This window comes from Protopterus annectens, chromosome 4.part0, assembly GCF_019279795.1.
Source record: "Protopterus annectens isolate FY-2018-M chromosome 4.part0, PAN1.0, whole genome shotgun sequence".
Classification (NCBI taxonomy): domain Eukaryota; kingdom Metazoa; phylum Chordata; order Ceratodontiformes; family Protopteridae; genus Protopterus; species Protopterus annectens.
This window is the reverse complement of record NC_056733.1, coordinates 374,028,763-374,054,548: the sequence shown is the minus strand read 5'-3', so window position 1 is coordinate 374,054,548 and position 25,786 is coordinate 374,028,763.

The window sequence follows — 25,786 nt, the reverse complement described above, 5'->3', positions numbered from 1 at the left end:
TGGTCTTGCCCAGAGTTAGTTGCACTTGGATAATCTCAGATGCATTATGCTGAGCAACTAGCCTGGAGGTGTGGATATCCTTAATGAATATGGACACGCCTTTGCCTTTAGTGTTTCGGTCCAGGTTAGGTGGCTGAAAGGTGTAATATGAATTATAACCTGGTAATGCAGGGGTGCTCTCTGGAGCCTTGAACCAGGTCTCTGACATTGCACAGATATTGATGTTCTCCATTTTTAAGGAGTGCCTCGAGTGAGTGCATTTTGAGGTTTAGACTTCTAGCATTAAGTAGCATTGCCCTCAGATTTGTCTTGCTTGTACCTGTTACAGTGGTGAATTTGTCATTTGAACCTTGCCTAAAAAAGGCACTATAGGGGTGGCAAGAGCCTTGGCCAGTATCCAGAATCCCAAGGGCGAGAGGTGCAGGCCATCTCTGGCAAAGCATCGTGGTCTATTGATCATGTCATCCCAGGCAGACAGATACTGGATCCCTTAGAATGACACCAGAAGCTTAGCCAATTGTTGAAGTCAATCATTTTGTCCTTGTACTGCGGTATCATTCTAGGAGATGGCAGGATGCTACTCAGGGCTAGGGTCATACCTGTCTGGGCTACAAGATCAGAGAGCTCTTCCATTTCTCTTTTCATGTAGTCCAGGGAGGTACGTCTCTGGTCATTCACACTAACATGGACAATGACAGAGTCATATTTGTACTTGTTGTGGAGTGACCTGAGTGCATGGGTTATGCGACGGATCCTGGCACCCGATAGGCAGCTGACAGTAACTTTCTCCTTGTTTAGCCTTCTGAGTGGGACATCCATTTGCCTAACTATAGTCACCTATTACTAGTGTGTTGGGTACATAGTTTTGCTGTATGGGCTGTGGTTGATTGGCCCACTGAGTCTGTAGTCTATGTGTCATTTGGGTTGTGTTAGGGGGTGGAGGTTGCTTGCGTTTCTGCTTTGGAGGTCTCTGTTGCTTGGGCAAATTATTATTGACAGCCCCCACTAACATTTTAGTGTTTCTATGTGTGGATTTTGGTGGTGTAGGTTTTGAGGTACTATGTGATGAGTGTGGTGTGGTGCAAGTGTTTACCTTCTCCTCATGAGTGTCTAGTCCAGTCTTGGCTGAAGAGAGCTTTGCTTCCAGTTTGGCTATATAAGTGCATCTCTCACAGGTTCTAGTGTTGGGAGGTAGGAGGAGAGGGTTGTCTGTGTACAGGAGGCAATTGCTGCATTGCCCCAAGATGCCCATATTCATCTGGTAGACAGGAGAAAACACTGGGAGCTGACCCTTAGACATGCCTGGATAGATGCTGATTTATTAAGTACTAAAAATTGTTTTCCTCTAGATAAGTGAGGAAAGTTGAGTGTAGTAGTAATTAGTAGCTTATTTAGTGCTTACAGCAAGTTCTGAACAAGTGCTGAGCACAAAGAAACCGATTTGAGTGCTAAACTAAAAAAACTGACTGGTTCTCAGGGAAAATTTGAAGAGCAGATTTTATGGCACTGGGAATAGTTTAACCTTAACTAAGCGGCGATACATAAAGTGTATTTTTTTAATAGTAGCAAATGAGCAAACCGATTTAAACAAGTTAACCAATTGACCAATAACAGCTAAAAACTGAGCCCCATTCCAGCAGTCTTTGATCAGACAAGTTCTAACTGCACACTACTGCCACTAGGGTGCTGGGGGACCTTCTCCAAAAAAGATGGCCTGGATTAGCGCTCAAGTTATGCAAACAAAGCTAGATTCAGCAGGTCTGAATCTAGTCTATGCTACAGCAAACAAGGCGTACCAATTTCAGAAAGAAACAGTTCAAATAAGCCGGCACAATAAGCCTCTAACCAGAAACTCCCAGCTCAGAAGGGCAGAATCTACCATCTCTTCCCACAAGAGTGCAGACCACGCCTTCTTAATGTAAAACAACTGGTCTGAGGCCCAAGTGCATAAACCAAAGGCTTAAAATAACAGTTACAATTTAATCAGGCTACTAACAAGCAGTAATAAATGCACCAGAATAAATGCAATTAAGTACTTTTAAGAACAGGCAGCAAAAGCAAAATAAAGTAATAAAGTAGGAAGAAACACAAATACAGTAAAAGCAGATGAATAAAGTGCAAGTTTTTATATAACATTAGAAAACGAGCAAACTGATTTAAAAAAATTACCCACTTAACCAGTAAAAAGCTCAAAAATGAGCCCTGTTCCAGCAGTCTTTAATCAAGCAAGTTCTAAGTGCACACACCTGACACTAGGGTGCAGGGGAACCTTCTCCAAAAAAGATGTCCTGGATCAGTGCTGAAGTGATACAAACAAAGCTAGATTCAGCAGGCCTGAATCTGGTCTATGCTACAGCAAACAAGGTGCACTGATTTCAGAAAGAAATGGTTCAAATGAGCAGGCACAATAAACTTTAACTAGAAATTCCCACCTCAGAAGGGCAGAATCTAGCCTCTCCTCCCACAAGAGTACTGACCACAAACCTTCTTAATGTAAAATAACTGACCTGAAGCCCGAGTGCTTTAATCAGAACTAATACACTTTTAGAATAACAAACACTGAGCCTTCAATCAGCAACTCCCAACTTAGAAGGATGGAAGCTACCTGTCCTGCCACAACAGTGCAGACCACAAACCTTCTTAATGTAAAATAACTGGTCTGAAGCCCAGGTGTCGAAACCAAAAGGCTTAGAATAACAGTTACAGATAATCAGGCTACTACCAAGCAGTAATAAATGCAGCAGAATAAGGACAATTGAGTACTTTCAAGAAGAGGCAAAAGCAAAATAATGTAATACAGTAGGAAGAAACACAAATACAGTAAGAGCAGCTGAATAAAGTGCAAATTGTTTTTCTCTGTATTAGGTAGAATGAGATAATGACACTAGACTGGGAGGAGTGTCACAGATCAAATATACAGCAGGGGCCTGATAGGGAAGGAGTTGGATGAGGCAGATGTCCTGATAGGGATTGAGTTGGATGAGGCAGTATCATGTGCTTATGCAGTTACATGCGGTCAGGCTAGGAGACAAGCATGTGAGTCTGGTAGCCTGGGGGAGACCCAGACAGACTGCATACTTGCAGCCAGTCCTGATGAGATGGTTAATTCAGGGACGGAGCTACGCTGTAGCAGTAAGCCTGAAGGTGAGCTACAGCTGCTTGTGGGTACTGATGTTCCCTTGGACAGAGTGACTGCAAAGGCAGAGGAGAGTAGCAGTACCCAGGCTGACAGTGAGGCACCACTGTCAGAGGATGCCAAACTTCCTGTGGAAGGGGAGCTGGGAAGGGTTACAAGGAGAGAGTTGAGACAGGCTCAGCTCTCAGACCCTACATTGCAAGGCCTGAGGCAGGTAGCTAGGGAGGCACCTGATTCTCAGGGGAAGGGGGAATCTCTAAACTGGGACATAGGGTTACTATACAGATAGTGGACCCCTGAGGGAGGGCTAGAATGTAAGAGAGTACAGCAGTTGGTAGAGCCTAAAGCCTACAGTCTGGCACTTTTAGCCATAGCCCATGATATTCCCTTTGCAGGTCATATGGGCATAAAACGTATGAAGAGGCATATTATGCAGAACTTCTATTGGCCTGGAATTTCCAGAGATGTAACAGGGTACTGCAAGACCTGTGAGCAATGCCAAAAGGTAGGCAAGGCAGGAGACAAGGTGAGAGCTCCTTTGATGCCTTTGCCTGTGATTGAGGAGCCATTTTAGAGGGTAGCTATGAATAATGTGGGTCCTCTGAGTACCCCAAGTTCCACAGGGAAAAAGTATATCCTAGTGGTAGTGGATTATGCTACATGATACCCTAAGGCAGTGGCTTTGTCCTCCATTGAGGCAGAGAAGGTGGCAAATGCTTTGTTAGAGATTTTCAGCAGGGTAGGTTTCCCAAAAGAAATACAGACTGACAGAGGTGCCAATTACACGTCAGACCTGCTGGCTTGTCTGTGGAAGTCTTGTGGGGTGAAGCACATGAAGACCACCCCCTGCCATCCCCAGACTAATGGTCTCATTGAGAGGTTAAACTCTACAATCAAGTCCATGCTACAGACATTTGCAGATCAGTTTAAGAGGGAGTGGGACAAATATTTGCCTCATTTGTTCTTTGCTTACAGAGAGGTTCCCCAGGAATCCACAGGTTTTTCACTCTTTGAGTTGCTGTATGGGCATAGGGTGAGAGGGCCTCTAGATTTAATTTTAGATGAGTGGGAAGGTGAGTGCGAGTCTCACAAGGAGTCTGTTGTGGCATACGTCCTAAACATCAGGACAAGGCTCAGGGAACTCATGGGCCTGGCCCAGGAGAACCTGGCAGAAGCCCAACATCAGATAAAGGTGTGGTATGATAGGAATGCTCGAGCTAGAGAGTATGCTGTGGGGTAGCAGGTAATGGTTCTCATTACTGTCAAACACAACAAGCTGCAAGCAGCTTGGGAGGGTCCCTACAAGGTGGTAAGAAAGGTGAGTGATGTTAACTACATGGTGGAACTGCTAGACAGATGGCAGGGGCACAAATTGTACCATGTTTACATGATGAAACCTTACCATGCTAGGGAGGCCCTTGTGCTGAGCATTTGCAGTGGATTGCAGGAGGAGTCTGTGGGAGATCTGGGGAATGGTCTCCTCAGTGAGGCTCGGGCTGAAACCTCAGTGGAAGGGGTAGCAATGTCCCAGCAGCTATCTCCTACCCAGGTTTGAGAAATCCAAGTAGTGTTGCAGGAATTTGGGGACATGTTCACTAGGAAACCAGGGTGCACCCACCTAGTGCACACCAGGTGTATACAGGACCCGAAAGGCCTATTAGGCAGGCCCCTTATAGGGTGCCTGAAAGAGTCAAACAGACCCTAAGGGAGGAGGTACATGAGATGTTGGAACTAGGAGTGATTCAAGAGTCCAACAGACCCTGAGTCTCCCCAGTGGTGCTGGTGCCAAAGAAGGATGGCAGCACCAGGCTCTGTGTGGACTACAAGAAATTAAATAGTCACACAGAGTCAGATGCTTACCATGCATAGGACAGATGAGGCCCTAGGGCAGCTGGTGGGGCTAAGTATCTTACAACCATTAATCTTACCAAGGGTTACTGGCAGGTGCCCTTGACTCCCAGTGCTAGAGAGAAGTCAGCCTTTGTGACTCCTTTTGGGTTGTATGAGTTCACAAAGATGCATTTTGGGATGAAGAATGCCCCAGCGACTTTAGAGAGGCTGGTAGATCATATCCTAGCAGGAGTAGGAGGGTTTGCCCTTGCTTACCTAGATGATATTGCCATCCACAGACATTCCTGGACAGAGCACCTTCAGCATGTCAGGGAGGTGCTGGGAAGACTACAGGGGGCAGGGTTAATCATTAAGCTGAGCAAATGTCAGGTGGGTATGGCGGAGGTCTGCTATCTAGGACATAGAGTGGGGAGTGGTAAGATAAGGCCAGAACCTGCCAAAGTGGAAGCCATTCAGGCATGGCCTGCACCTGTTACTAAAAAGCAGGTGAGGGCATTTTTAGTGACAGCAGGGTACTACAGAAAGTTTGTCCCCAGTTATAGTACCATAGCTGCTCCCCTCACAGACATGACAAGGAAGAACAGGCCAGATAAGGTAGTGTGGACCCCAGCATGTGAGCAGGGATTCCAGAAACTTAAAGAGGCTTTGGGAGGACCCACTGTGTTAGCCAGTACAGATTGCAGCAAAGAATTTGTTGTGCAGGTAGATGCTTCAAACCATGGGGTGGGGGCTGTACTTAGCCAAATTTCTTCAGAGGGGGAAGAGCACCCATTAGTTTATCTCAGTCGTAGGCTCCAACCGAGAGAGGAATGCTATGCAGCTGTAGAAAAGGAATGGCTAGCCATAGTGTAGACACTGCAGAAACTTCAGCCTTATCTGTATGGATGGAAATTCACTGTTATGACAGATCACATCCTCCTAACATGGTTAAAGAGAGCTCGCAAGCAAAATAGCAAGTTGCTAAGATGGAGCCTAGGGTTTCAAGCATATGATATGTCAGTGCAGCATCGCACTGGGAGTAACAATGCCAATGCAGATGGGCTCTCGAGAGAGGAAATAGGGTGAGGTACACTCAGATAGACCTAACCCTCTCAAGCAGCATTTCTCAAGGGTCACTTGAAAAACTAGCTTGAGTTGTCTGGGTTGGGAGGGGGGGTGTGAAGTGGTAGAGAAGGGTGAAGGCTGCCATCCTAGCCAGATAGAATTTTGCAAATAATTATGTCATTTGTAAATATGAATGTAAACTACAGGCTTGTTGTCTTAAATGTGAAGAAATACTGTTAGATGTGGAACTGGAGATAAATGTGACAACAGTGCACTCTACTGACCAAAGTGAAGCATGTGGTGACCCTTTGAAGTAGACAGTGGTGCCAAAAAGTCTCAATAAAGAAATTCTTTCTATTGTTTTAACCAAGAGTTAAATTTCTAGATTTACATGCAAATGTATTTGTATTGCTCTGTTCCTGACCAGCTGCAAGATAACAAAAGGGAGATGTTAAGAATGTAAATGCAGTTAATATGTAGCCTGGGAACTCCAGGAAAGTGTAAAATATGATGTAATGTTTATCAGAACTGCAATAGCAATTTAAATAGAGAGAATCAGGAGGCATTAATTATTTTTGTCGTGATCATCCAACTCATCATCACTCTGCCTGTTGTCTTATGTAAGTTATCTTAGACTTGTGTTTTCTTTTAGGAATAGCTAGAACTAGAAAGTTTAGACTAAGTGTTTTTCTGTGATGTCAGAACTGTACTACTGAATTATTTTAAGTATTTCTGTGTGATCTCTGAACTCTTGACTAGCACTGACTGCATAGTAGAAAGTATTGTCTTGTGGTTTTAATTATTTATTATTAAATATTTTAAAACCTTTTAACTGTGGCTGGTTTGTATTGAGATAAGTTAAGCTCTAAGAGTACATTGCATGTATATATCAGGATCCTGAAAGAGGTCTCTCTAATAAGCCTTGAGACTGTTTAGTCATAATACCAATTGGATAATAATATTGCACAGTAATAACTGGACACCCCTTTAAGGGCCTTTGAGTAGTTGATAAGTATTAGTAGGTGGTGGCAAGTGGAACTACTGTATAGTAGCAGACACAGCAATGAATCCCTTCACTTTTTGGTTCTATGTTTGCATGAAGTTTTGCATCTCACACCAATACACAGCAAAGGTGAGCAGCGGTACAGTGCTGCATTTTTTTTCTCTGTGCAATGCTGCTTAACCCTGCTGTGCTATGCCAACACATAGCAACACATGTACTATAAAGAATTCATGTCATTATGTTATCAAATACACCTGCATTCAAACAGTATCATCTTAGCACAGAAAGAATGTATCAGTGCATTCACACCTGCTGCCACAGAGTCAGCTAAGCAAAAGGTGTATTCATAGATGCAATACTAACTCTCAGACTTTGCAATGCAGCTCGTTTGTGCACTGCTTACGTGCAAATATAGAAAGTACTGAAAACGTGCATCTTACATGAGCAAACACTTTGCCAACCGTCACACAAATCTGCTGCTCACAGTGCTATGGAAAATTAAATATTATGATGTATTACTGCTGTTTACTGTCCATTTCCTGTCTATGACATGAAATTACATGGAAACATAAACTGAAGGCCCGATCTAACAATATTTCACATATTTACAATACATCCATGTGTTGCCTCCCACCAAGCACTGCAACCCTGGTGTCTCAGTACTTCAATGGCTCTGCTGGACAGAGGCACAGAGAACTAATCTAAGGGGGCAGCAAAAGCCAACACAATTCCGGCTAGACTTATAAATGCCTTTGAGCAGATAGCCTAGTACCTACCTATGAACATATAAGTGTTGAACCTGTGGTGTATTGTGTAATAATATAAATGAATGGCATATCCTTGCATGTTATTACTTGATAGTGTAAGTAAGTTAATGGTGGTAGATTTGTACAGAAATTGCCTTAATATATGACAACAGAGACTTATTTGACTTATATGCATCAATTATTAAGTAGCATCCCTCGGACATCAAAGATTCACACATTCATACCTCTCAAAAGTAGTAATGGTCACTGCATGCCCTCAGTTTAGCACCATATGATTGTACTGGAAAGTCATTAAAGACAGAAGTTAGAAAGTAAAGATACATATTGCAGTTTCAGACTTCACAACCCTTACAAGATCATTTACAGTAAAGTTGGAAAATGCTGATGCTATCAACTGTCTATCTTTCTAAGAGCAATATGAGTCAAAGGTACAAATACCAGTTCAACATCACAAATGCAGATATACTAAACACTAAGTCAGCTATGTACCCTGAAAATCAGACACAAAGCTATCCAAAAGATACAAAACAGGGATATGACACAGTTATCATCACTTGCACAGGGTATTGTGGGGGGCAGGAAGCCTAGGCTGACACAAAAGGTCAGTGAGTGTATGTGAGTAAGAAAGAGAAGCAGGCAGACATCTGGATAAACCAACAAATGGCCAGTGAGATAAAATGAGTTCTAAGCTGAATGGCTGAACCATGTAGCTGCTGTGTCTGTGTCTGTAGGGGGCCTCCAGATGAAATTGGTGTGTGACTGTCTGCATAAACACAGCCAAGCTCTGTGCTAGCTCTATGTCCTGGTATGTTGGGCAGGTGTCAGTCATGCATGGTAGAGGTGGCAGTTCATCGCTGTCATCCCCAACCATGAGAACTAACTCTGCCAAGATTGCACTGGCATGTCCACACCCATGGTTAGATGCACTGCTGCTACCTGAATGTGACTGATTTTTGCTGGACTAGCTCCCCTTACGAGTATGCCCAAGACCACAACCCCATGGCCTGCCATGACTGGGTGTGGACAGCTCATCCACTGATGGAGCAGTGGAAATACTGCCACCATGGGTGTGTGATCAGGCATGGCCATGTTGGCTAACAGCAGAAGAAGTGGCTGACCTATTCCCATGAGGATGCCGTCCCCCTCTCAGCAGATGTTCCTTCACAGACACCACTTGTTTCAATGTGTCATTCATCTGATCCATTGAATTGGCAACGTGGTGGAGGCAGTCACTCATGTCAGCCTATGTCACATCTACAACTCTAAGCATTTCTCTGGAGGACCTATGAGAACATGCTTGTGGTTCCATGATGGCCCTAAGGATATGTTGATTGGCACAGGAATAGACACCTAGATCAGGTGGAGGATAGACAACAGGCCTCCTCTGAGTACCCCTAACAACCATTCTGCATGGCACCTCGCCCACACTTTGGGAATGGCGAGAGTCAACAAGCACTGAAGCCACAGTAACCACACTTCCCTGATCACTTTTTTTCACCCTCCACCTGTCCAATATCTGTGGGTTCATTGGAATGGGTTGGCGTAGGCCTACTGTCTGTGTTCAATGGAATTTCAGGAGATGGCTGTATGTCAACCTCAGTGTTAGATTCAGCCTCTGCATCCCCAGACTCTGCTAATACTCTGACATCAGGTGGTAGAAGTCACACACTTCCACTGTCAGGATCATCTGTAATAATATGCAACAAACACAGGAACAATTAATACCACTGTCAGGATCATCTGTGATAATAAGCTACAAACACAGGAACAATTAATTACTACACTACTATATAATATATGCGAACAAAATAACAGTGCTGCCACTATTAGACACTATAACAATACACTGACAATCCTGACATCAACATTACACACTAAAATATTTCTTTGAATTGCTCATCAGTACTGACATAAAAATGTTTGGCTTACCATTTGCAGATGATGGTATCCCCTGCATGCCAGATGGTCCTGGAAGAAGTTAAGCAAAAGGTAAGGATAACATCATCCAAATGTAACACGGGGGGTAATACTTTTTCCCTTTTATATGTCCATTAACTATACATTTAAGAACTTGGATGACATCTCCTACCCTATGCTAATCAATCAGAATGTGTTGTTAACTATAGCAATCTTCAATTCCCCCAAAGGAATGTCTTGTGAAATAGAAGTAACTTATTGATTTAAACTGTTTTACTATACAACAGTATTCAACAATTGAGATACAAATGCCTGCCTGGAAGTTCTTCCTAGGATATGCTTGCTGTCCCTGAAACAGTAGCACCAATGTCAAGGACATGCTGTTCTGTACTTTCCTGAGAGCTGTCTGGATCCCGGACAGTGGACAGGAACTCTTCATTTGGTGTTATTGGTGGTTCTGTAGCAGGTCTCCCCCAGTACACATCCAATCATGGCCCACTGCAGTTGTTAACCTCCATGTAGTTGAGATCATTTCAGTGGCCCTATGGCACACCTGGTAATATCTCCTGTTGTGGCCACCTACTGAATTAACACCTGCAATAATCTGCTGCCAAATATGCATTCTGCATGACATATTTCTCCACCCCCTTTCAAGTAGGAAGGCACCATGTAGTGTAAAAGTGTCAACAATAACCTGATTCTCAGGGTCAGTGAAGGGTGGTTTTCATGGATTGAGATGCCTGGGTGGCATAGTCCTAGGTGTCTTAAAAGACAACAGAAGGATGATACACATAAGTATCACATAACTACAAAATAACTGTTCCAAGATAAAACAGAAGAGGTAGCATTACAGTATTACCAACTGCAGAAACATAAAACAGTCTAGAGATTTGAAATACGAGCAACAGGCTGGATGCAAAAAAAGTAGAGTAACGATTGGAGCATATCTTTGTTTGTGCTATAACAGAAATACTGCCTTGCTCCCCCCAAAAGAACATGAAAATGACACATTTTGCTAACAAATTAATTGTCCCTGAAACATCTATAGATTTAACACAGAACATTCAATTTTAAGGTATTGCCAGTCATATATACCTGTGAAATTCCCTGACAAACATTCCTTTGGCATCAGTACACTTCTAAATAATGCATACAGATAAATGTGTAAAAGCCTTTGCTAAACAAAATATTAAAGCATAATACAGATTTTCTTGATTACATTCCAGCAGATGCAGTATGTAGCTGACAAAATTCAAGCATACCTTTTCAAGTTCAGTAATCCTCTGTACAGATATATGCCAAAGTAATAGACTCTTGTCTGTGTTCTCCACATAAACAAGACTCCTTACCTTCAGTTTCCCTATCTCCATGGTTGCCTTTTTATGGTGTAGATTCAGGACTATCAGCATGGTGAAGATGCAAATCAAGTGTGAATTCATTAGAATTGCTGATTATCAAATTCTTGGCTCCATGTAGCAAATGTTAACATAGTGCAGGCACTTCCTCATTGTTTGCTTTTAATGGATTGCAACTGTGAATGATTATTGGTTAAGAGAAGGAAAACACAAAAGCACTACAGGCTGCCCTACATCCAGTGGGTGTGTCAGGTTAGACTTACAGAATGTTAGAAGTAATTTTGCGAAGGTTAGAAATGTAAGTAAGCAGCACACTATTCACATGTTCTGTTCATTAACATCCAACCTCCCCTTCATTTGTTGGCAACTGCATATGATATTATTGCCATTTAATATCCTCACTCATTTTAAGGACAATGATATAGCATTTCTTACAGCCTGCATGTCTCAGATTATTGGTCGGATAAAAGAAGAATGACCAACAAACACAGAGAGGTAAGAAAGAGTTGTATATTTGCAAGCAATAGTCATACCTGGTTAGTGCACAACATCCAAAAATAATAAATGTACAAATAACAGCTGTATGGTTTCATATTACTTTAGATGATGTTGCAGTTGGTTGTATGCAGAATGATTTCAGTTCCTTGTCACAAAGGTGTTTTTATGGCAAAGAGGAATAAGTCACCCTTCCTATGTTCTGAAGTTTCATTTGATTGAGCGCTCAAATCCAGACCTATGTAGAAATATCTGTACCAACATTTTCTAGTGTGTATGTCATAGACTGATTAACCTCATTCAAGCTTCTTTTCCCTTTTTTCTTTTCTTTTCTTTTTGGGGAGTTAGTGTTTGTGTGATGCGCTGCTTAGTGCAAACATGGGAAATGCAGAAAATGAATGTCAGATTTGGCTGTGCTTACCTCTTTTCGTAAAGTGCAGCAATGCACAAACTGGACTAGTGGGCCAACCAGAAAGCAAACAGAACACCTGCAAACACAGCATCTGTAAAAGAGCAAAGGTCAAAAAGTATACATTGTTGCAATTTCTGTATTTCACTGTTAGCAGGGTTCTCCAGAAGCTGCAGCACTTGAACAAATGCAGACAGGACTCAGACAGCCATTAATTGAAAGTGGATACATTCTATTAACTCTATTGGACACCGTGCAAATGTACTAAGAGGCATTGAGCGGTGGTTAACACAGAGACCTTAAGAATGATTAGGAAATTAGGAAATTTCATGTAACTAGTCTTGTGGCAGCAGGTGTTTAGTGTAGGGCTGGAGTACAGAGAGTCTTGGGTTCTAGTACAACGTGTGCAGTGCAGTTTATAGCAATGTACTGAAAAACAGACAAGTGTTATTTTAACATTCTTGTGGTAACAGGTGTAAGTGCAGGACTGCCATACACATGGTTCTGGTTTCTAATATAGGATATTCCAGACATTTTTACTGTTATTCCACTTCCCATTATATTCACTCTAACTTATAACACTTTAGATAGTGGAGATTGTGAAGACTGGTAGAGATGGGTGTAGGTTGCCAGCCTAGCCCGATAGAATTTTGCAGATAATTCTGTCATTTGTAAATATGAATGTAAACTACAGGCTTGTTGTCTTAAATGTAAAGAAATACTGTTACATGTGGAACTGGAAATAAATGTGACAACAGTGCACTCTACCGACCAAAGTAAAGCATGTGGTGACCCTTTGAAGTAGATAGTGGTGCCAAAAAGTCTAGATGAGGAAATTATTTCTATTGTTTTAACCAATAGTTAAATTGCTGGATTTAAACATGCAAATGTATTTTTATTGCTCTGTTCCTGACCAGCTGCAAGATAACAAAAGTGAGATGTTAAGAATATAAATGCAGTTAATGTGTAGCCTGGGAACTCCAGGAAAGTGTAAAAAATGATGTAATGTTTATCAGAACTGCAATAGCAATTTAAACAAAGAAAATTAGAAGTCATTAAGCATTTTTGTCTTGATCATCCAACTTATCAACACTCTGCCTGTTGTCTTATGTAAGTTATCTTAGACTTGTGTTTTCTTTTAGGAATAGCTAGAACTAGAAAGCTTAGACTAAGTGTTTTTCTGTGATGTCAGAACTGTACTACTGAATTATTTTAAGTATTTCTGTGTGATCTCTGAACTCAGACTATCACTGATTGTGTAGTAGAAAGTATTGTCTTGTGGTTTTAATTATTTATTAAATATTTTAAAACCTTTTAACTGTGGCTGGTTTGTGTAGAGATAAGTTAAGCTCTAAGAGTACATTGCATGCATATAAGGATCCTGTACCAGGTCACTCTAATAAGCCTTGAGACTGTTTAGTCATACTACCAATTGGATAATAATATTGCACTGTAATAATTGGACACCCTTTTAAGGGCATTTGAGTAGTTGATAAGTATTAGTGGGTGGTGGCAAGTGGAACTACCGTATAGTCTGGAAGAAAAAGGGCACAGCTGGAGAAACTGTGCCAGCCTTCCCCAGGATTGTCTGTGTGATTGAATAAACTCTTATCTCAAAGTGCATGTGTGTGTGTGTCTGTGTGTGTGTGTGTGTGTGTGTGTGTGTGTGTGTGTGTGTGTGTGTGTGTGTGTGTGTGTGTGTCAGCTACTTGGGCAGGGACATGAAGCACTGGTTGGACAGAGAGGGTGCTAGAGGTTTTAGTTTGCCCACTAAGCTGATATCTGGACCCTATAGCTGTGCCAGTAGGGAGTCTTATTGGGGACCTGGAGAGCAAGGGAGCAACCAGCCCTGGACTGACTGTGATCTCTGTGTGCTCTTAAAGGAAATTGCACTTTACTGTGTATTTGTTATCCTTTCCTCATATATGTATATATATATATATATATATATATATATCTGATGTTAGTGGTGAGGATTGAGGGTCCTTGATTGCTGGGCCAAGGAATGGGTGTCACATATTAATTGTTTGGCAGTGGTGAGATATCCACATCACATATTAATAAGTTGGCAAATACTAATTGACTTGTAGTGATGTGGGTAGAGTGAATCCTGTAGCTTGTGTACAGTGGGCTTTGAAGGTGTTTCGTACTCTAAAACAGCCACGCAGTGAATACTCAGAGTTCAGATCACAATTGTTTTATTTCTTTTGTTAGTTTAGTTAGTCAGGGTGATCAGGCAGCATGTCAGCAATGGAGTATGGAAAGCTGACAAGGAGCCAGCTGGTGGAGATGTGCCAGGCTAGGGGACTTGTTCATGAAAACCTAACTAAGGCAGACCTGATTGCAGCCTTGGTTACAGTTGCATCAGAAAATAGCAACCAGGAGGACAATCAGACTGGCAGTGGAGATATAATTCCCTCGGAGAATGGACAGCTCAACCTTTCTGCAGTGGTCTTAAAAATCCAGCTGGAGCTAAAAAGACTTGAGTTGGAGGCCAGGCATGTGGAATTAGAAGCAAATGAGAGACTGTGATGTTTGCAGGCTGAGGAGAATGAGAAACTGTTACATCTGCAAGCTGAGGAACAAGAAGGGCAGAGGCAGCATGATAAGGAGATGCTGACTCTACGCCAGAGTCATGGAGGTAATGGGGAATGGAGTAACTGGACCTCAGAAGCACAAAAGGTCAGTAAATTTCTTCTGCAGTTTAAAGAGGGGAATACTTTTCATAGTTTCATTCATATTTTTGAGAAGGTATGTAAACAGTATGAAGTTGACCAAGGGCTCTGGGTACGGTTCCTGACCACCTTACTCCATGGTAAAGCTGTAACTGTTCTGTCCAAAATGTCTGATGTTGCATGATTTTATTATACTGCTGTTAAGAAATGTCTTTTAGAACTGTTTAAGATAACACCTGAAATGTATAGGAAAATGTTTTGTGAGCATAGACGCAAGGCAGATGAAAGTGTGTTTGAATATGTTGCTGAACTGAGCACTTATTTCCATAGGAGGGTGAGTGGATGCCAGGTCACCACTTTTGAAGGGATGGCAGACCTTTGGGTGAGGGGAACAAACTCTTAGCACTTTGCCTGAGGGCAAGAGGACCTGGTTAGCTAATAGACAATGTGCTACTTCAGATGAATTGGGGAAGGAGGGAGACCTATACCTGGCAAACAGGGAAGCCCTGCACATGAAGGGGACCCCCACTACTGCTCATGGGTCTAAAGGAACCTATGGTGGGCAGCACAGACTGCCACAACAGAATCTGCCAGTAGCAGAGGAAGCCACTAGTCCAGGTACATGTCCAGGAGCTAGGGTTAAATGTTTTGAATGCAACCAGTGGGGCAATGTGGCATACAGATGTCCACAGAGGCAAGGTGGGGAACCAAAGGTGAGGGAGCCAGTAAGTGGGAAAGACAAAATGCCAAAAGTAGGTTGTCTTGAGACAACAGGGGTATGGAACTACCATAAGTTCATAGGTAGGTACTAGGCTATTGGCCCTAGGGCCTACATAAGCCTAGCCAAAATGGTACCCTGGCTTTCACCACCCAGGAAAATTATTTTTTGTGCCACTGTCGAGCAGAGCCACAGAAGTGATCCCCAGGGTGAATTTCCTATTTCCCATCCACTCATCAAGATTTTTCTTGAAGAGTGCTAATAAGTAGCTTTCTTTGATATAGATAGGCAGTTTGTTCCATAGTATGGGAAGTCTCTTGGACAGGAATCTATCCCTCCAGCATGTTCTGTTTATTGTTGTGACAAGGTTTAGGCCCTTAGAGCATGTAGCTCAGTGGGATTGGGATTTCTTTAAGTGGAGCATGTCCAACAGCTCTGGGTTTGACATAGCTTTATATGTTAGGCAGAGATCGCTTCTTAGTAGGCGATATCCGAGGGAGTAAAGCTGGAGATTTTTGAGACGGTCTGCATAGGGCATCTGTTTGAGGCCGGTAATTCTTTTTGTGAGGTATTTCTGTGGCCTTTCCCATTGTTGTAGATGTCTTGTGAGCTACATACCAAAAGGGGTGTTGTACTCTATAATAGGTCTAATGAGTGATGAGTAGAGGGGAACAATGACCTCTTTTTTTCTGGATGAGAAACCTTTTGTGATGAGGTGTGCCACGTAGAAGGATTTCCTGACTACTGTGGCGATGTGATTATCAAAGGAGAGACTACTGTCCACCTGTGCCCCAAGGTCTCTTATCACACATTCGGTGTTACGTTTACTACCACCTGTGTGGTAGTTCATGGGTACAGAGTTTTTATCAAGGGGGATGACAATGCACTTTTTGGCATTGAGCTTGAGGCCATGGCTTTGATACCAGGCATATGTCTCAGTGAGGCCCTTTTGTAGGATGTCCACATCATTAAGAGTTTTGATTATGGCTTCTAGTTTGCAGTCATCTGCAGACTTCATTAGCCAAAGACCTTCTGTGTTAGCCTGTACTGCAGAGAAGTAGATACCAAACAGGAGAGGACCCAGGACTGAACCTTGTGGTACTCCACATGTCACTGGTCTGAAGTCAGATTTGGAGTCTGCTACTTTCACAGTGTGGGTTCTGTCAGTGAGCCAGTTGGCAACTCATCTTGTGACACAGGGATTTATACCTAGTTTAGTGAGTTTATCTATAATTCCAGAGTGGGGGATGGTGTTGAAATCCTTGGCGAGATCTAGATAAGCTGTGGGAACCACCTTACCCGCATCTACGGCTTTGGTGACTGCTTCAAAGAAGTGTATCAGGTTTAGGAGACATGATCTGCCTTTTACAAACCCAAACTGGGTGGTGTCCAGAGTTTGGAGATTACCAATGTCTTTGTTTATAAGTTCATGATAATACATTCCATCTCATTGCAGACCAGGCTCGTCAGGCTAATGGGGCGGTAGTTCCCAGGGTCCATGGTGGATCCCCCTTTGTGGAGTGGGATAACTGTTGCTGTGCACCATTCAGTGGGCACAAAGCCTGAGGTGAGGCTATGATTGAACATGCTACTTAGGTGGGGTGCCAGTTCATTCTGTAGTCCATGTAGAACACAGACTGGGATGTTGTCAGGTCCCATGGATGCTGTTTTCTTGGCTTTGGAGAGTGTGGTTTTTACCTGTGCAGCCATGATTACAGGAACTTTGCATTCTTCCAGTACAGAGATGGGCCCATTAGGGGGTGAGAGGGGGTAAAGTTAGCACTGAATCTATCTGCCAGGATGTTGGCAATATCAGTTGGTTCTGTATAGTAAGTGCCATTGTGCTGTAACTCAGAGAAGATCTAAGTGTTTCCAGTAAGATTCTTGACATAGCTATAGAATTCTTTGTGGTTGTCTTTAGAATTATTGGTGATTTTGTTTTTCTAACTAGCTTTGGAGGATTTTATGAGGGATTTCAACTTCCTACTGAGGCTGACCAGGGAGTTTATCTAATCATGGGATTTTACTCTTTTTTGCAAGAGTTTCTTTCTTCTGTTGTAGAGTTTGTTTATGGCAGGGGACCACCAGATTGACTTCATTTCTTTGGAAGCTAGCATCTTGGTTCTGTTAGGGATAGCACGATCCATGCACTCGTGTAAGTGCTTATAAAGTGCAATTGTGTAGGATTCAGCAGTCGTACCTCTATTGTCCATCTGCATGAGTGTCATGAACTTTGCCACTTCTGTCTTAAGAAACGTGAAGTTGGCTTTGGAGAATTTTTTACGGTAGTTTCCCTAATGGGTGGTGGGGGCGGGATGTGGATATCTAGGGTGATTAGTTTGTGGTCGGATCTGACCAACGAGGAATTGACCTTTGGTGTGGAACACCGGTCATCCATGTTGGTAATGACCAGGTCTAGGATATTGCTGCTCCTGGTGGGGGTGTGGATAAGTTGATCCAAGGCATTGGAATTTATGAATTCCAGAAAATGTTGAGCAAAAGAGTAGGTACATCAGTAGTTTTCCCAGTTAATGGTGGGGTAGTTGAAATCACCAATTATTAGGGTGTTGGGTTGTACCCTAATATTTTCCAGTGTATCAAGAAATGAGGAGTGGGAATCCTGGGGCATGGTGAGGGATCTGTAGCAAGCTACAATTTGGATTGTGGTCTTGCCCAGAGTTTGTTGCACTTGGATAATCTCAGATGCATTATGCTGAGCAACTAGCCTGGAGGTGTGGATATCCTTAATGAATATGGACACGCCTTTGCCTTTAGTGTTTCAGTCCAGGTTAGGTGGCTGAAAGGTGTGATATGAATTATAACCTGGTAATGCAGGGGTGCTCTCTGGAGCCTTGAACTAGGTCTCTGACATTGCACAGATATTGATGTTCTCCATTTTTAAGGAGTGCCTCGAGTGAGTGCATTTTGAGGTTTAGACTTCTAGCATTAAGTAGCATTGCCCTCAGATTTGTCTTGCTTGTACCTGTTACAGTGGTGAATTTGTCATTTGAACCTTGCTTAAAAAAGGCACTATAGGGGTGGCAAGAGCCTTGGCCAGTATCCAGAATCCCAAGGGCGAGAGGTGCAGGCCATCTCTGGCAAAGCATCGTGGTCTATTGATCATGTCATCCCAGGCAGACAGATACTGGATCCCCTTAGAATGACACCAGAAGCTTAGCCAATTGTTGAAGTCAATCATTTTGTCCTTGTACTGCGGTATCATTCTAGGAGATGGCAGGATGCTACTCAGGGCTAGGGTCATACCTGTCTGGGCTACAAGATCAGAGAGCTCTTCCATTTCTCTTTTCATGTAGTCCAGGGAGGTACGTCTCTGGTCATTCACACTAACATGGACAATGACAGAGTCATATTTGTACTTGTTGTGGAGTGACCTGAGTGCATGGGTTATGCGACGGATCCTGGCACCCGATAGGCAGCTGACAGTAACTTTCTCCTTGTTTAGCCTTCTGAGTGGGACATCCATTTGCCTAACTATAGAGTCACCTATTACTAGTGTGTTGGGTACATAGTTTTGCTGTATGGGCTGTGGTTGATTGGCCCACTGAGTCTGTAGTCTATGTGTCATTTGGGTTGTGTTAGGGGGTGGAGGTTGCTTGCGTTTCTGCTTTGGAGGTCTCTGTTGCTTGGGCAAATTATTATTGACAGCCCCCGCTAACATTTTAGTGTTTCTATGTGTGGATTTTGGTGGTGTAGGTTTTGAGGTACTATGTGATGAGTGTGGTGTGGTGCAAGTGTTTACCTTCTCCTCATGAGTGTCTAGTCCAGTCTTGGCTGAAGAGAGCTTTGCTTCCAGTTTGGCTATATAAGTGCATCTCTCACAGGTTCTAGTGTTGGGAGGTAGGAGGAGAGGGTTGTCTGTGTACAGGAGGCAATTGCTGCATTGCCCCAAGATGCCCATATTCATCTGGTAGACAGGAGAAAACACTGGGAGCTGACCCTTAGACATGCCTGGATAGATGCTGATTTATTAAGTACTAAAAATTGTTTTCCTCTAGATAAGTGAGGAAAGTTGAGTGTAGTAGTAATTAGTAGCTTATTTAGTGCTTACAGCAAGTTCTGAACAAGTGCTAAGCTCAAAGAAACCGATTTGAGTGCTAAACTAAAAAAACTGACTGGTTCTAAGGGAAAATTTGAAGAGCAGATTTTATGGCACTGGGAATAGTTTAACCTTAACTAAGCGGCGATACATAAAGTGTATTTTTTTAACAGTAGCAAATGAGCAAACCGATTTAAACAAGTTAACCAATTGACCAATAACAGCTAAAAACTGAGCCCCATTCCAGCAGTCTTTGATCAGACAAGTTCTAACTGCACACTACTGCCACTAGGGTGCTGGGGGACCTTCTCCAAAAAAGATGGCCTGGATTAGCGCTCAAGTTATGCAAACAAAGCTAGATTCAGCAGGTCTGAATCTAGTCTATGCTACAGCAAACAAGGCGTACCAATTTCAGAAAGAAACAGTTCAAATAAGCCGGCACAATAAGCCTCTAACCAGAAACTCCCAGCTCAGAAGGGCAGAATCTACCATCTCTTCCCACAAGAGTGCAGACCACACCTTCTTAATGTAAAACAACTGGTCTGAGGCCCAAGTGCATAAACCAAAGGCTTAAAATAACAGTTACAATTTAATCAGGCTACTAACAAGCAGTAATAAATGCACCAGAATAAATGCAATTAAGTACTTTTAAGAACAGGCAGCAAAAGTAAAATAAAGTAATAAAGTAGGAAGAAACACAAATACAGTAAAAGCAGATGAATAAAGTGCAAGTTTTTATATAACATTAGAAAACGAGCAAACTGATTTAAAAAAATTACCCACTTAACCAGTAAAAAGCTCAAAAATGAGCCCTGTTCCAGCAGTCTTTAATCAAACAAGTTCTAAGTGCACACTCCTGACACTAGGGTGCAGGGGAACCTTCTCCAAAAAAGATGTCCTGGATCAGTGCTGAAGTGATACAAACAAAGCTAGATTCAGCAGGCCTGAATCTGGTCTATGCTACAGCAAACAAGGTGCACTGATTTCAGAAAGAAATGGTTCAAATGAGCAGGCACAATAAACTTTAACTAGAAATTCCCACCTCAGAAGGGCAGAATCTAGCCTCTCCTCCCACAAGAGTACTGACCACAAACCTTCTTAATGTAAAATAACTGACCTGAAGCCCGAGTGCTTTAATCAGAACTAATACACTTTAGAATAACAAACACTGAGCCTTCAATCAGCAACTCCCAACTTAGAAGGATGGAAGCTACCTGTCCTGCCACAACAGTGCAGACCACAAACCTTCTTAATGTAAAATAACTGGTCTGAAGCCCAGGTGTCGAAACCAAAAGGCTTAGAATAACAGTTACAGATAATCAGGCTACTACCAAGCAGTAATAAATGCAGCAGAATAAGGACAATTGAGTACTTTCAAGAAGAGGCAAAAGCAAAATAATGTAATACAGTAGGAAGAAACACAAATACAGTAAGAGCAGCTGAATAAAGTGCAAATTGTTTTTCTCTGTATTAGGTAGAATGAGTTAATGACACTAGACTGGGAGGAGTGTCACAGATCAAATATACAGCAGGGGCCTGATAGGGAAGGAGTTGGATGAGGCAGATGTCCTGATAGGGATGGAGTTGGATGAGGCAGTATCATGTGCTTATGCAGTTACATGCGGTCAGGCTAGGAGACAAGCATGTGAGTCTGGTAGCCTGGGGGAGACCCAGACAGACTGCATACTTGCAGCCAGTCCTGATGAGATGGTTAATTCAGGGACGGAGCTACCCTGTAGCAGTAAGCCTGAAGGTGAGCTACAGCTGCTTGTGGGTACTGATGTTCCCTTGGACAGAGTGACTGCAAAGGCAGAGGTGAGTAGCAGTACCCAGGCTGACAGTGAGGCACCACTGTCAGAGGATGCCAAACTTCCTGTGGAAGGGGAGCTGGGAAGGGTTACAAGGAAAGAGTTGAGACAGGCTCAGCTCTCAGACCCTACATTGCAAGGCCTGAGGCAGGTAGCTAGGGAGGCACCTGATTCTCAGGGGAAGGGGGGATCTCTAAACTGGGACAAAGGGTTACTATACAGATAGTGGACCCCTGAGGGAGGGCTAGAAGGTAAGAGAGTACAGCAGTTGGTAGAGCCTAAAGCCTACAGTCTGGCACTTTTAGCCATAGCCCATGATATTCCCTTTGCAGGTCATATGGGCATAAAACGTATGAAGAGGCATATTATGCAGAACTTCTATTGGCCTGGAATTTCCAGAGATGTAACAGGGTACTGCAAGACCTGTGAGCAATGCCAAAAGGTAGGCAAGGCAGGAGACAAGGTGAGAGCTCCTTTGATGCCTTTGCCTGTGATTGAGGAGCCATTTTAGAGGGTAGCTATGAATAATGTGGGTCCTCTGAGTACCCCAAGTTCCACAGGGAAAAAGTATATCCTAGTGGTAGTGGATTATGCTACATGATACCCTAAGGCAGTGGCTTTGTCCTCCATTGAGGCAGAGAAGGTGGCAAATACTTTGTTAGAGATTTTTAGCAGGGTAGGTTTCCCAAAAGAAATACAGACTGACAGAGGTGCCAATTACACGTCAGACCTGCTGGCTTGTCTGTGGAAGTCTTGTGGGGTGAAGCACATGAAGACCACCCCCTGCCATCCCCAGACTAATGGTCTCATTGAGAGGTTAAACTCTACAATCAAGTCCATGCTACGGACATTTGCAGATCAGTTTAAGAGGGAGTGGGACAAATATTTGCCTCATTTGTTCTTTGCTTACAGAGAGATTCCCCAGGAATCCACAGGTTTTTCACCCTTTGAGTTGCTGTATGGGCATAGGGTGAGAGGGCCTCTAGATTTAATTTTAGATGAGTGGGAAGGTGAGTGTGAGTCTCACAAGGAGTCTGTTGTGGCATACGTCCTAAACATCAGGACAAGGCTCAGGGAACTCATGGGCCTGGCCCAGGAGAACCTGGCAGAAGCCCAACATCAGATAAAGGTGTGGTATGATAGGAATGCTCGAGCTAGAGAGTATGCTGTGGGGCAGCAGGTAATGGTTCTCATTACTGTCAAACACAACAAGCTGCAAGCAGCTTGGGAGGGTCCCTACAAGGTGGTAAGAAAGGTGAGTGATGTTAACTACATGGTGGAACTGCTAGGCAGATGGCAGGGGCACAAATTGTACCATGTTTACATGATGAAACCTTACCATGCTAGGGAGGCCCTTGTGCTGAGCATTTGCAGTGGATTGCAGGAGGAGTCTGTGGGAGATCTGGGGAATGGTATCCTCAGTGAGGCTCGGGCTGAAACCTCAGTGGAAGGGGTAGCAATGTCCCAGCAGCTATCTCCTACCCAGGTTTGAGAAATCCAAGTAGTGTTGCAGGAATTTGGGGACATGTTCACTAGGAAACCAGGGTGCACCCACCTAGTGCACACCAGGTGTATACACGACCCGAAAGGTTTATTAGGCAGGCCCCTTATAGGGTGCCTGAAAGAGTCAAACAGACCCTAAGGGAGGAGGTACATGAGATGTTGGAACTAGGAGTGATTCAAGAGTCCAACAGACCCTGAGTCTCCCCAGTGGTGCTGGTGCCAAAGAAGGATGGCAGCACCAGGCTCTGTGTGAACTACAAGAAATTAAATAGTCACACAGAGTCAGATGCTTACCATGCATAGGACAGATGAGGCCCTAGGGCAGCTGGTGGGGCTAAGTATCTTACAACCATTAATCTTACCAAGGGTTACTGGCAGGTGCCCTTGACTCCCAGTGCTAGAGAGAAGTCAGCCTTTGTGACTCCTTTTGGGTTGTATGAGTTCACAAAGATGCATTTTGGGATGAAGAATGCCCCAGCGACTTTAGAGAGGCTGGTAGATCATATCCTAGCAGGAGTAGGAGGGTTTGCCCTTGCTTACCTAGATGATATTGCCATCTACAGACATTCCTGGACAAAGCACCTTCAGCATGTCAGGGAGGTGCTGGGAAGACTACAGGGGGCAGGGTTAATCATTAAGCTGAGCAAATGTCAGGTGGGTATGGCGGAGGTCTGCTATCTAGGACATAGAGTGGGGAGTGGTAAGATAAGGCCAGAACCTGCCAAAGTGGAAGCCATTCAGGCATGGCCTGCACCTGTTACTAAAAAGCAGGTGAGGGCATTTTTAGTGACAGCAGGGTACTACAGAAAGTTTGTCCCCAGTTATAGTACCATAGCTGCTCCCCTCACAGACATGACAAGGAAGAACAGGCCAGATAAGGTAGTGTGGACCCCAGCATGTGAGCAGGGATTCCAGAAACTTAAAGAGGCTTTGGGAGGACCCACTGTGTTAGCCAGTACAGATTGCAGCAAAGAATTTGTTGTGCAGGTAGATGCTTCAAACCATGGGGTGGGGGCTGTACTTAGCCAGATTTCTTCAGAGGGGGAAGAGCACCCATTAGTTTATCTCAGTCGTAGGCTCCAACTGAGAGAGGAATGCTATGCAGCTGTAGAAAAGGAATGGCTAGCCATAGTGTAGACACTGCAGAAACTTCAGCCTTATCTGTATGGATGGAAATTCACTGTTATGACAGATCACATCCTCCTAACATGGTTAAAGAGAGCTCGCAAGCAAAATAGCAAGTTGCTAAGATGGAGCCTAGGGTTTCAAGCATATGATATGTCAGTGCAGCATCGCACTGGGAGTAACAATGCCAATGCAGATGGGCTGTTGAGAGAGGAAATAGGGTGAGGTACACTCAGATAGACCTAACCCTCTCAAGCAGCATTTCTCAAGGGTCACTTGAAAAACTAGCTTGAGTTGTCTGGGTTGGGAGGGGGGGTGTGAAGTGGTAGAGAAGGGTGAAGGCTGCCATCCTAGCCAGATAGAATTTTGCAGATAATTATGCCATTTGTAAATATGAATGTAAACTACAGGCTTGTTGTCTTAAATGTGAAGAAATACTGTTAGATGTGGAACTGGAGATAAATGTGACAACAGTGCACTCTACTGACCAAAGTGAAGCATGTGGTGACCCTTTGAAGTAGACAGTGGTGCCAAAAAGTCTCAATAAAGAAATTCTTTCTATTGTTTTAACCAAGAGTTAAATTGCTAGATTTACATGCAAATGTATTTGTATTGCTCTGTTCCTGACCAGCTGTAAGATAACAAAAGGGAGATGTTAAGAATGTAAATGCAGTTAATATGTAGCCTGGGAACTCCAGGAAAGTGTAAAATATGATGTAATGTTTATCAAAACTGCAATAGCAATTTAAACAGAGAGAATCAGGAGGCATTAATCATTTTTGTCTTGATCATCTAACTCATCATCACTCTGCCTGTTGTCTTATGTAAGTTATCTTAGACTTGTGTTTTCTTTTAGGAATAGTTAGAACTAGAAAGTTTAGACTAAGTGTTTTTCTGTGATGTCAGAACTGTACCACTGAATTATTTTAAGTATTTCTGTGTGATCTCTGAACTCTTGACTAGCACTGACTGTATAGTAGAAAGTATTGTCTTGTGGTTTTAATTATTTATTATTAAATATTTTAAAACCTTTTAACTGTGGCTGGTTTGTATAGAGATAAGTTAAGCTCTAAGAGTACATTGCATGTATATATCAGGATCCTGAAAGAGGTCTCTCTAATAAGCCTTGAGACTGTTTAGTCATAATACCAATTGGATAATAATATTGCACAGTAATAACTGGACACCCCTTTAAGGGCCTTTGAGTAGTTGATAAGTATTAGTAGGTGGTGGCAAGTGGAACTACTGTATAGTCTGGGAGAAAGGGGCACAGCTGGAGAAACTGTGTCAGCCTTCCCCAGGAGTGTCTGTGTAGTTGTATAAACTCGTATCTCAAAATGCATATGTGTGTGTGTGTGTGTGTGTGTGTGTGTGTGTGTGTGTGTGTGTGTGTGTGTGTGTGTGCATGTATCAGCTACTTGTCAGGGACACGAAGCACTGGTTGGACAGAGAGGGTGCCAGAGGTTTTAACTTGCCCACTAAGCTGAGATCTGGACCCCATAGCTGTGCCAGTGGGGAGACTTATTGGGGACCCAAAGAGCAAGGGAGCGACCAGCCCCGGACTGACTGTGATCTCTGTGTGCTCTTAAGGGAAATTGCACTTTACTGTGTGTATTTGTTATCCTTTCCTCATATATGAGATGCCTCTCTGGTGTTAGTGGTGAGGATTGAGGCTCCTTTATTGCTGGACTAGGGCACTGGCATCACAGATATGATTTATATGTATGAGAGATGAGACACCATTATTGTGTTTTCAGATGTATGACTGAGGGTATACTGTCTGCTATATTTCTGTAATTATAATTCTGCTATCTGGAGTTGCATGGCCTTCACAATTACATAAGACACATATGCAACTAGATCTATATCCAATAACCTTGTCAGGTGACACACACATACATGTGTAACAGCTCAAACTGTCAT